The following is a 14183-nucleotide window of genomic DNA, read 5'->3' on the forward strand; positions in this document are numbered from 1 at the left end:
TACACTGAACCTTATAGAAAAGAAAGTGGAGAACATCTTTGATACATTGGCACAGGAGACAACTTTCTGAAGTGTACCTCAATAGTGTAGGCACTAGATTAAAATAATGTTAAATGGGACCTCATGAAACTGAAAAGTCTGTAAGGCCAAGAATAAAGAAGCACCCTAGGAAATGAGGAAAGATTTCTATCAACTCTACATTCAATACAGGTTTAATATTCAAAGTATATTATTAAATCCAAATAATCCAAATAAAATGTAGCATAGATCTAAACAGAGAACTCTCAGTAAAATAATCTCAGATGGCTGGTAGATATTTTTTAAAAAAATGTTCTACATTCTTAGCTCTCAGGGAAAAACAAATAAAAACTACTTTGTGATCTTGTGTTACACCTGTTCGACTGGCTAAGCTCAATTACACAAGTGAAAGCTCATCCTGGCAAGGATGTGGAGCTCACCTGGCAAGAATGCTGATGAGAGCTCAAATTTGTACAGCCACTATAGAATCCAATATAACTGGGAAAACTGGGAATCTATCTTAAGACACAGCTATACCACTCTTAGGAATATATCTAAAGGATTCTCCATCCTACCACAAGGAAGTTCACTGCAGCTTTCTTCATAATATCCAGAAACTGGAGGCAACCTAGATGTCCCTCAACCTAAGAGTGCATAAAGAAATTGTGGTACATATACACAATAGAGTATTAATCAGTTGCTTAAAAAATGACATCATAAAATTTGCAGGCAATTGGATGAAACTAGGAAAGATCATCCTGAGTGTGGTGATGCAGACCTACAAAAACAAGCATGGTTTGTACTCATGTACAAGTGGATTTTAGACATAAAGTGCAGGATAACCATGCTACAATCTACAGACCCAAAGAAGCCATGTAACAAAAATGGTCCAAAGGAGGACACTTGAATTTCACTAAGAAGGGGAAATAAAATAGATGTCTGGGATGGATGGATAGATGGATGGATGGATGGATGGATGGATGGATGGATGGATGGAGCAAACTGGATGGGAGAGGGGGTGGGAAGAGGAAAGATGAAGTATGGGGAGGATGGCAGTAGAGAAAACTCGAGTCAGTGGCAGGGGGTGCGTATCTCTAGGACATGCTAGAAATCTAAGGCAATGGAAATGCTCAGGAATCTATGAAGGTGACCCCTAACTTAGCAAAACAGAATATGGAACATGAAATGAGCACCTCCTGTAACCAGGCAACACTTCCCGTAGAGGAATGTGAATGCCAACCCAGCCACAAAACTTTCGAACCACAATTTTTTTCCCTACCTTAAAGAGGGTCTCATCTGCAAGATAGCAGAATGTCATGGGTAAATTTGGGGTGGAAGTTTTTATGGCTGACTTGCTGTTACCCTCCTTCCACTAGGAATCCTGTATGGTTAGAGGGCATCCTCTCAGTCTCCATATCCCCAGCTACTAAGGGTCTCAACATAGTTGTCCTCTGAGAGGCTCCACCCATCAACAGGTTGAAATAGATGGAGAGACTTATAGACAATCACTGGGCAGAGCACAGGGATCCTTATGGAAGAGCAGAGGTAAGTATAGAAAGAGCCTGAGGTACTGGAGCTCCAAAAGAAGACCAAACGTGCCAAATAATCTCTGCCTATGGGCCCCTTGTGAATACTGAAGCACCAACCAAAGACCATATATTCATTGGATCTAGGACCCCTACACGTATGTTCCCAATGGGGACCTTGATTTCCAGTTGGGTTCCCTAGTAAGAGGAGCTGGGGGTGTCTCTGACAAGGATTCTTTTGCATGTTTTTTGATCACTTCCTCCTGGGGTTGGGGGGATTGCCTTACCAAGCCACCGTGGAAGAGGATATACCCAGTCCTAATGCTACTTGATATTCTGGGAGTGGTAGGAAGTCTCCCTTTTTCTGAGGGGCAGGGAAGGTTGGATAAGAAGATGGAAGGAGGGTGGGACCAGGAAGAGAGGAAGGAGGGAGGTATGATTGGGATGTAAGGTGAAAAAATTAATTAATAAAAATTACTAAGACAAAAAAGAGGATCAGGGATAAAGAGGGAGCAGAAATTAAGGGAATGGCCAACCAATGACTGGCCCAATTTGAGTCCATCCCTGACACAATTAATAATATTATGCTATACTTGCAAACTAGAGGCCATCATAAGTGAGTAGCTTCACCCAGAAGCTGATAAAAACAGATGCAGAGACCCACACCCAAATATTAGATGTAGCTGGGGAATCATATGGAAGAGGAGGAGAAAGGATTGAAAGAGACAGAGATATCAAAGACACCAAAAGAAATGCTACAGAATCAACTAACTTACACCACATAAAAATCTACCAATTAAACTAACCTGGGCCCATAGGGGTTCACAGAGCTTGAACTACCAACCACAGAGCATCCATGGGACTAAAGTAGACACCCCCTACACAGATGTATAGCTTGATCCTCTTGTGAGACCTCTAACAGCAAGAGCAGAAGCTGTCTCTGATTCTGTTGCCTGCCTTGGATAGTTTACCCCTAAAAGGATGGTCTTGTCTAGCCTTAATAGAAGATACATCCATTTCTACTACAACTTGATATGCCAAGGTGGGTTTATATCCATGGTAAGTGCCCCTTCCCTGAGGAGAAAGAGAGGAGGGCATAGGTGTAAATGAGATGAAAGGGTGGGGTTGTGAGGAAAGGAGAAAGGGAAAGTTATAGTAGGGATGTTAAGTAAATTACTTAATTAATTAATTAGTGAATGAAGAGAAGATTAAAAATAATTAGCAGGCATTGTTAACACACAACTTTAATCACTGGACACAGGAAGCACAGACAGGTGGATCTGTGAGTTAAGAGGCCAGTCCGGGCTGCAGAGCAAGTTCCAGTATCAGCAGTGAGGGCTTCACAGGGAAACTCTGTCAACAGGAAATAATATTACTGTGTCTTAGGACAAAATCAATAACCTTCAGAGAAAGAGACAATAACCTAAAATTTTAGTTGTGTATGGTGGCTTTCAAACATAATCCTGGCTCTTGAGACTTGTGGGCAGGTGCTTCACCATGCTGAGGACAGTCTGGCCTATATAGTGTTTCTTGTGAAATAAATAAGTAAATAAATAAACAAACAAATGAAAGAAAAACAAAAAATGTCAGTGATGTATTTTTTTGTGATCAGAACATTATCATAACTATTGTCATATTAAGAAACAAAATATGTAATCAAGAGAAATCTCAAATATTAATATCATGAAAGAAAATTCCAAACAGCATTTTAAAACACAGATTAGAGTCATAGTAAACAAGTACTATTTATCACTCAGTCTATATTGATGTATAATATATACTCTCCAGAATAAAAAAGGTAGTTGAAAATTTAGTAAAGAAATACTAACTACAGGCAGAAACATATACATCTCTGGAATTATAAATCGAAATCATGTGATATAAAATGCTAATTTATTTCATTTTTATATTGCTTTTTTCTATTTTTCTCTTATTTAAAATAGATTTTTCATATGATATATTCCTATTATGGCTCCCCTTCCCCAACACCTCTCATATCCTCTACATTCTAGTCCATTTGTGTGAGTTGGTACTCTGACATGCTACAACCTGCAGAAAGAGAAACCTGTACATCAAGCCAGCCATGCAACCATGTACTTACTCTCTGCCCTGCCTGCAGTATGTACAGGGGCAGTGGTGGCACAGAAGATATGAGAGTGGCCAAACAATGTTTGCTTTAACTCACGGGAGCCCATGCCCTGATCTGAAATATATTATCTGATCACAAATTAGAAAACTAGTCATTTATAGCACAATATCAATCCTGAGCAGCTTTTAAAAAATAATAGTAAGTAGAGACTGCTTAGATGACTCAATAGTTATGAGTCCCTAGAGCCAAGCCTGATGACAACCTGAATTTTATCCTCAGTACCTGCATGTAGTGGGAAAAAAAAGCTTTCCCTGAGTTATTCTCTGACCTCCACCTACAAATTGTGACACAGGCACACACAAGCATACACACAAACATACTAAATAAATATAATAAACTTTAAAAATAACATTGAATACAAAGCAATAATTAACTATCACATGAATGTGTGTATATAAAACCATTCTGTAGAGAAAAAATGAAAATCTAAAATTTTGATTTATGTGAGTGAATTTTAAACATTAGCAAATTATCTTTGAAATGACTACGGCAGTCAAATAATGTTACTAAGGGTACTCTAAAGGAACAGAACTGATAGGATGAATATGTCTGTGTGTGTGTGTGTGTGTTTGTGTGTGTGTGTGTGTGCGCGCGCGTGCGTGCGCACTCATGTGTGTGTGTGTGTGTTTTAGAAGAATTTATGAAATCAGCTTATATTGAAATAGTAAAGACTCTTGTTCACAACTAAGAGGCTGTAAACCATGTAAATTCTCAGCCTTTTTCCTGTGGGCTTCTTCCAGAAAGTGGCACTCAAATTTTGGGGTGGTCTTTCCATGTCAATTAAGACAACCAAAATAATTCTCAGATGTGGCTTCCTATTTAAGTGATTCTAATTTGTAGTAAGTCAACATTCAAAGAAAACAGCACAAATAGTGAAATTCCACATGACTAAAAGCCTGGCTCATTAAATACTGTTCTTCTATACCTATTATTTTCTGAAAACAGTCTTTATAAATCACAACAGTACTCATTTAAATCAGGATACTGAAAATTTGCATAAAGCCTAGTGAGGTGCTCAGCAGGAAAAGCCACTTGCTGCTAACTCTGGATGCCTAGCCCTATTTTTATCCCAGAACTGACATGGGTGGGAGGGGACAGCAAACTCCCACAAGTTTCTTCCGTTACCTGCAGGCCAGAGTTCTGGCATGCACTTCTCCGACACCATACACAGAATAAAGATGTAAATATAAAAAAAAAATAATAATAATTTAATTACTGGAAAAGTTTAATATGTAATATTTATTAACTTCAAAGATTTATTATGGTTTATACATATATATGTGCATGTATACATATATATATATTCTTCTCAAAAGCAAAGTCCATATTCATTGGCCATTTGTCATTTTGAGGGAATGTAAGTATGTGTATCTGTGGAGATGTGTCCTTATGTATGCATGTGATACCTTCCTCAATTGCACTCACCGTGGCTGGCTGACATCTTTCTAACTTTGGGTGTTTCTGTCGTCGTCCACTGCAACAGTGTGTCACTGAAGTGGCCAGCTGGATCCAGAATTCCACTTGACTCTATAGCTACTGTCTCCAGTGTTGCCCCTGTGCCCAGATATTTTACATGGCTTCGGGTGCTAAATTCAGGTCCTGTTAAAGACTGTTTTATAGCTTTCAGGTTTTGCTCATTGCAGTGTACAGGGTGTTCCTCGGGTCTGAACGGCTCACAGGGCTTCTTAGAAATGTTAAGTCTGACGCTGCACCTGCTACATCAGAAAACAATCATGCTCTCAACTGTTTTTTGCCAACAACTGCTTCATAAAACAACAACAACAACAACAAAAACTTTGGGACAACCAGACCTGATTTACGCCTGACCCCAAGAAGTCATCAGTTCCAGGAACAGACCATAAAGCCCCCTACTCACGGGGGCAGCCCATCAGAGGAAAGAGCAGTGAGGAGAAAACCACAGAAATGTGGAGAGATCTTAGAACTTATCCCAAGACTGGGCATCTGTGCTTAATGCCCTTATATTTTCAGGCATCCCATCTTATGGTGAAACATTCATGACCCAAGAATGTGGCCTGCTGGTCACCTGAGCACCAGCCAGTACCAATCAGAGTCAAGTAGCCTCCCTGGGCCAATCCAAATTGAAGTGAAGTAGCCATAGTAGAAATTCCCCTTTCTGTCATTAAAATGGGCTTTCCAGCTCCCCTCAGGATCACTGCCTTTTAAAGGTGGTGACCCCAGCATACTGGAATTTTCTGCAGAATAAACACTCTTTGCTTTTACATACTACTTGAGTCTGGATCTTTCCCTCAGAAAGTTCCAAACACTAACAGCTTATTTCATTATTCTCCTTTACTTGTTAAAATACTTTGGGCCAGGAAATCCATGTCAAATGTGTGTGCTCCTTATTTACTGAAAGGGAGAATTTGTGAAAGTTTTATTTTAAGACTCTAAAAAGATTATGTAATTTTCTAATTTTTAATTATGTATCTAAACTACTCAGACTCACAACCATGATGAAAAACACATTAAAATATACAGGCAATATAGTGTATACCATTATTTGTTTAAGGACTGATTGATATTTTATCATTAGTGTAAAATAGACATATCCCAAGAGGGCGGTGGGTTATTTTCTGGATTTATTAAGCAGAGGGAAATATAAAACAACTAATAATATATAAATCAGCTCTTATATCTCAGAAAGTTTCTTTTAAACTTTCAAACAATATATTTATAATATATGTACATACATCAGTTTTTTCTGAAGCCAGGGGATACAATGGAACAATAGACTGAATCAGAATGCAAAAGTTTTTACTACAGATCATATAGCTATAAGGCACCTTTCTGAGTCTTGGCCATTTTTATCTGTTACACACAGTGTGAATGATGAAAGCCCCCGTGTCCTGCAAAGCTTTCATGACTGTAAGAGAGAAGGCATCACAGTGTCTGAGAAAAATCTGTGCAGACTTTTTTTTTTTTTTTTTGGTTCAAAGCAGACTAGTAATTAATTGTGAGATTTACAGCCCTTCCCAACTGTGCATTGACGTCCCAATCTGTACAACAGTGCTCTTTGCCCACATCAACTGAATATTTAAACTTAGATGGAATTAGAATGGATGACTAGCAAATGGGAAGATATACACAGAAAATATTCTTAATCCCTACTTTTTGAATTCTACACAAACCAGTGATTATTGTTCTTTTTAAATACTATTTACGGTAATAAGAATCAAGTGACATTATAATAACAAAGATACTCCGCATCTTTTGTTTTGCTTTGTTTTGTTTCGTTTTTAATATCTGGCTCTTTCATCGGCTTGAAGCAATTTAAATAACAGTGAGATAGAAAGGGAGAGATAGAGAAATATGCATTAAAATGAAAGCTAGAGAAGGGAAAAAGGAGAAGTTGAGGTTTTCTAGGTTTGTATAATCCTTGCAAAATTTATTCAGTAAAACTCAAGTAAAGGTAAGACTATTCTCCCATGACAGCACAGGTCTGCCATCAATTTGGGGCATGGACAGAAGTAAACAAATAATGAGTCACCTGATTCAGGCGGTCACATCTCTTGTGGCTATTGATGTTTCAATTAAGATTATGGAAATAAGAAGTTTAAAAAGAAAAAAAAAAACATATTTTTATTGGTTCTTTAAAATTTTCATGCAATGTTATTTTAACTTGCTCATACACTCTCCCAAATCTGTAACTACCCCCACCATAGTCTCCTCAGTCTCCTCGCTTCTCATCCAACCTAGAGCTTTCTTCCTCCTGTTCCTCCTCCTCCCCTTCTTCATCTTTCTATTCTTTTTCTTTCTACCATCAATTCCAGTTTGTGTTACTCAGCTAGTCCTGGGAATTGAGCCTGCTCTGGTGTGGGAACATGACACCAGAGGCCAGATCATTTAAGAAAACTGACTTCCCACTCTGAGCAGCTACTAAATGCCAAAAGACCACTAGCTTCCGGGGGGACTTTGAGTCCATTCCTCCCAAAATCCCTATGATGGGATTTTGTCTCACTTGAGCTTGTATGGATCTTACTATTGCCAAAATTGCTGTGGGTCCTTGTGCTCATGTGCCCTAATGTGTCTAGAAACCATTTTCCTTGATAGTGGGATGTTATCTACTTACCTCTGTGTTTCACAATCTTTTTGTCCCTTTCTGCAAAAATTCACATGTTGTGTGAGTGTGTGCATATGTGTGTGCTCATATGTGTGTTTGTGCATGCGTGCACACATGTGTGTGTATGTGTGTCTGTGTGTGTATGTGTGTAGTAGTAGTAGTAGTCTGTATGTCCCTTTAAGGGCTGATTATCCCATAGTATCTTATTCTCTGTACTTGACCAATTAAAGGTCTCTGTATTAATTATCACTTACTTCAAAGAGGAGCTTCTTAGATTAGTGTTGACGTGTGTTATGGTCTATGGGTATGACAACAATCATTAGGAATCATTTTAATAATACATTATTTAAGAAAACTGATTTCTACTCTAGGCCTATGACCAATATAGTCATATATTCTTCACACATAAGGAGAGTTTTAAAGCTTGAAACACTCAAGTTTTAGTTTGTTGGAGATAAAACAGAAATCTTTTCTGTTTATAACTCATAGTTCTTTCTAAAGCAAGAGAAACCAATCCAATCAAACTATATTCATTTAAGAAAAAGAAGAAAAAGAAAACCATATGGCAATAGTAAAATCCTGGGCAGACTGAGATAGCCCTGAAGACATATAAACTTGAGAGCAAATAATGCCTGGGAGAGTTTCTGCTGCAGAGAGGGGTGCAGAATTAATGATCCTATACAGGTCACTACATGTCCAAAGACACTGCCCATTCTTTCTGTTCCTAAAGAAAAAAAGAAACAGGAAAATATACTTTCATGTAAAAATGAGGTAAGGAAGTTTGTTTATTTATTAATTTAATCTATTTACAGCTTGATCCCAGCTCCAGATAGATCCCAGCCCCAGATAGATACCACATAGAAGATAGATAGATAGATAGATAGATAGATAGATAGATAGATAGATAGATAGAAAATACTGGAGATCAGTTTTACATAGTATGAAAATTTATTCCTAGAGCTACAAAGACTTAAATTTTGTGACAGTTACTGTCATTCCCTATAGCCAAGAAAATGTCTAGAAACTTAATATTTCTCATATTCAGGAATATGATATATCATATTGAAGATAGTAAATAAAGACAGTAGCTAATTAGATAATGATGTCTTACACATTTAAATATTTATGATTCTTAGCAGTAATCACTGTGAATCTATATGATGTAGTAATGTTATCTTTTTTATTTTTTAATTTTATTTTTAAATATTAGTTACAGCTTATTAACTTTGTATCCCAGCTGTAGCCTACTCCCTCATTCCTTCCCAATCCTACCCTCCCTCCTTCATCTGACCCTTTCCAAGTCCACTGATAGGGGAGGTCCTCTTCCCCTTTCATCTGATCCTGGTTTATCAGGTATCTTCAGGACTGGCTGCAATGTCCACCTCTGTGGCCTAGCAGGGCTGCTCCTCCTTCGGAGAGAGAGAGGGAGGTCAAAGAGCTAGCCATTGAGTTCATGTCAGAAATAGTTCCTGTTCCCTCCCCTTACTAGGGTACCCACTTGAATATGAGCTACCATGGGCTACGTCAGCACAGGAGTTCTAGGTTATATCTATACATGGTCCTTGGTTGGAAATACAGTCTCACAAAAGACCCCTCTGCCCAGATATATTGGGTCCCTGTGGAGCTCCTGTCCTTTCTAGGCCATACTAACTCTACCTTCTTTCATATGATTCCCTGAACTCTGCCGAAGGTTTGGTTACGAGTCTCTGCATCTGCTTTGATACATTGCTAGGTAGAGTCTTTCAGAGGCCCTTTGTGTAAGTTCCTGTCCTGTTACTTGTTTTCTCCTACTTTGAATGTCCATTCCATTTGTCTTTCTTAGTGAGGATTGATCATCTTACCCCAATCCTCTTTCTTGTTTATCTTCTTTAGGTGTAGAAATTTTAGTATGGTTATGCTATCTTATAGGTCTATTATCCACTTATAAGTGAATATATACCATGTATGTCTTTCTGCTCCTGGGATACCTCACTCAGGATGATCTTTTCTAGATCCCACCATTTGCCTGCAAATTTCATGATTTCCTTGATTTTAATTACTGAGTAGTATTTTATTGTGTAAAAGTACTACAATTTCTGTATCCATTCCTCTGTTGATGGACATCTGGGTTGTTTCCACATTCTGGCTATTATGAATAAAGCTGGCACAAACATAGTTGAGTAAATGTTATCATTAAAATTAATTTGACGGAGTTTTTTTGAGTACTTGGATATCATGCCATCTTTTCTGTCTTTGGAACACATTCAACAATTTTTATTCTTTGTCTTACTCTTCAAATATTTTCTATGCCTTGTGTGAGGACAGTAAGACATAATTTCTATGTTTTTAACCTCAGTGGTCCAGTGGTCATCTTTTCTAAGCTAAATAAGTTAGATAACACTTTAAATAATTAATTTTCCATTTTCTTGAAGAAATAGCAAATAGTACTCTACCTATTCAAATGAAAATTATGCCCAATGAGGTAAATGAATATTTCCTTTATGATGTCATTCTCCAGAGAATTAGACATTAGATAGAAAGATACTATAAGTTGCAACAGATGTTAGAACTTGGGAAGCATGCTGAGAGCAAGAAGAGTAAGGTAGCAGTTGAAATATTTAATTTTGTTTTTGCTTTTAAATCCATGAATTTATTTCTATTGAAATTAATTTCTTTTCTCAAACAATACATCCAGGCCACCATGTCCCTTCCCTCCAAAATATCTGTAAACAGAATAACACTAACGTTAAGCTGTTCAATCTGAGTTATGACTCATGTTCAATTAATTCTCATGGAATATACCAAGAAGATTGGCAAACTTGAGCTCATATTTAGGATGAGAAAAAGTGTACTCATGGTCATTATATTACTCAGCCATGGGCTTCAAATTGTTTCCTAAATATGTGTTCCTAATGTGCATGGCTGTGTGGCTGGTAGGCACTTTACAACTGATTTGCATCAACAGTCTAAGACACCTTCACTAAACACGTGCAAAACTTTCTCCTTGGGCAAAGTTTCCTAATCCTTTCAGGAGTTCAGTCCTACATCACAAAGTGTAATGAGGAGGAAGCCAGAAAAACAAAACAAACAAACAAAAAAACATAGAGCCAATAGGAAACTTTTCGTATCTCACACAATCTGCCATCTCTCCTTATATTTTCATGTGGGTTTCAAGATCATGGGTTCACATGTGGCTTCTTCACATACCCTTCATTTTTGTTGACCTTCCCCACCCCTCATTTTCTATCCACAGAATTTACCAATTGCTTGAATGCTTCTGCCTCCAGAATTCCTCCTCTTTCCTTTCGTTTCATTTGTCTTACATATTCCCCTCCCTAAATGTTACTTTTAGACACATATTCATCAGTACTGCCTTTTTAGTTACTTGGATTCCCAGTATATTTCAGGATAGACATGCAAAAGATCTGAACCCAGAACTCACATACGAAAGAGAACACATAAAAGTTTTTCCAGCTCCATTTCTGGCTTGAAATTTTCATTATTCCACCCCCCATACACACACACACTAGATTTCCCTGATGGAAATAACTTGGGGGCACTAGGTTATTTAACAATAAAAAGAAAAGAGTAAGGGATATGTATTGGGGAGAGCACCAGCAGCAGGGGAGTTGGAGGGAGGGTGAAAAGAAGTAAATATACATCTAATCTATTAAAGTGTCAAAGAATTTAAAAATGAGATATAAAAAATAACAGAATGACAAACCGAACAAGATCTTACTTTCGGAGAATCTACAAAACTCTATATTTGTAAATATTCTTTCTGTGGCTCTGGAAAATGTCATATAAATTTTCTACTTTGAAACTTAAGTCTCACTAGCTTTTTGGTAAATCTGCTTCTGTCATCATCCTTGACAGGTAATGAATCCACCAATCTCTAGCATTATTAAATTGTTATTTAAATAAAGTAACAAGAAACATGATCTCGCAAAATATTCTCATTTACAGGATCCACAAATAAATTGCCCTTCTCATTCTCAAATCGATATGTTAATTAACTTAAATTTTCATCTGTTAATAATGTGATTTAAGGCAGAGGGCATCCCTGATATGTATATTCTATATTTATTAGTTTGGCAATTTGATTTTGTTTAGTCTGGCCTAATATCAGAATTACAAATTAATCACATTTCAGTAGGGCAATCAACTCCTAAACAACAAACACCATAAACAAAATACATCTTCTAGATAAATTAATGTGCAACTAATAAAACATTCCACAAACTCATACCCAGTGCATGGCATCAAGGAACTGCAAGCAGGATGCGTCTGTGCAGATATTTTTTATGCCAATGAGGAAGTGACTGACAAGGTAATGACCTACAAAGTGTGGCATTACACACGTTCCGACTTAACAAATCCATCAGGGCTACCAAGTCTATATATATGAGTGCTAACAGGAGTCTGAATTGAAAGAGTTGATGCGGTATCTGAGGAAAGTAGTCATCCCAGGTTCTTTGGCAGGATAGCCATCCAAGGTGTTTTAGCAGAGTAATCATCCAAACAGGCTAGGCGAGGCACTTTAGCAGAGTAATTATGTAAGGTACTTTAGCCCAGTAATTTTCCAATCTAGCAGAAGAACAGCATGTTAGAAATGTGATAATCGTCTCATATCTTCAAATAAAAAAGAAGCTCTTTCTTCTAAGCCTACCCTTGCTTTAGCTATAGGGTTCATTTTTATTTAATTTTCAATAAAAAGATTGGTTCTAAAAACACAGTGTACTTTATTTTCACAGGTAGTTTAAATGTTAATTTACATTCCATTTTACTTTTAAGAATATTAGGATTAATGTCCAGTTTATTAGACACATACTGTGATTTCCTGAATTGAAATAATAATGTACTACTTTGTCTTCCTGTTTCTATGTGTCCCACCAAAAATAGGTGTCTTGTGCCTACTCTTAGCTCTTTTTATGTGTATTGGGAAAGGGGCCCAGGAATCTATTTCTACAGGTAAATGTGCCTCTTTTTAACATTCCCAGGGGTTCACAATACTATAGAAAATTAGGACTGATTGTTTTCTACAAAGGTCCATGATTATATGCAAAGATAGAGACTCCACACCCTTCCTTGAAGGCTTGTCTTTAGGCTTCCCCAAACCAAGTCCTTCCTCAGCTTCTGTTCTAGGTGGGTCTGAGCTATCACCTCTTACATCTTGCCTTCACTATAGGACAACACCCTAGGACAGGACATTATAGGACAGGACGCATTTCCTTACTTGTAATTAGAAATATTCCTGAAAACCCATCACTATCCCCAAATTCTAGTAGAAGTAGCTAGTTCCAGTCCTGATGAGACCTGGTAGGTTAGCGTCAAATAGAAGGGGAGGAGGGTTTCCTTTATCAGTGGACTAGGGGAGGGGCATGGGAGGAGATAAGGGAAGAAGGGTGGGATTGGGAAGAAATGAGGGAGGGGGCTATAATAAATGATTAAAAAAAATAGCTGGTTCCTTAGATACCACTAAGTTACAATTCAACTTCTTTACATACTCAAACCTGATTTTTTAATCTTTTTTTAAACTTTATTATAAAAATAACTTGCAATAAATAAGAACATCACTCACCGAAATTAACCAGAACCAAAGCCTAGGCAGCTCAGTGCAACTGTACAAAGTTAGCATAGGTATTTAGAATGTAAACTGGAGATTCCATTCAATTGCGCACTTCCAGTGCAAACAAGTAACGACTGAACGACACTGTCAAGGGATCTTGTCTCACACAGAACTAAACCTGTATCTGGTGTGTTGGACTTGGTCCCAAGGAACTGGTATGATGTGAGATTGTGAAGAGAAGAAAGGCGCTGCTGGCAGCTGCTGCTCAGTGATTCTCAAAGCCTCAGTTAGCTTCTGCCCCTAGTGAGCTCTAGCCGAGGCTGTTACTAGTTAGCCTGATAATCAATGACATCCTTGACCCCAGTGTAATGTCGTTGGCCTCATGTCTAATTATCATTGAGAGATCTCACATCAGAACAATATGGAGGTGTATCATGCAATAGGATATTGTGAGGCAGACATTTTGTTGCAGAATGCTGTAATTGTGCTATGTCCCTAGTTTGTTATTAATCACTTACTGTGCCTCATAAATGGATAATTAAGTTTATAGATTTAACTTTAGTATAGCAATGTTTATTTTAAAATGTATATGAATGCTTCTGTTGTCTTGGTTTTGCACATGTGCACATTCTGCAGTGGATAAAGAAAGGATTCTATACTGTACTATTTAGGAAATATTTACAATGCTTACGAGGCGATACTGGAAGTTCTATGCATTAGCCATGAGCATGAGCCATGAGCATGGAATAAAGGACAACTAAGTATTCAAAGTAGACTCAAAGTCATCCGGCCTGTCTTCTCAAAAAGGAACACACAAAACACAAATTTTAAACATATGATTATTTTATTTTACTTTATTTT

Source organism: Meriones unguiculatus, chromosome 1, assembly GCF_030254825.1.
Source record: "Meriones unguiculatus strain TT.TT164.6M chromosome 1, Bangor_MerUng_6.1, whole genome shotgun sequence".
In the NCBI taxonomy this organism is placed as follows: Eukaryota; Metazoa; Chordata; class Mammalia; order Rodentia; family Muridae; genus Meriones; species Meriones unguiculatus.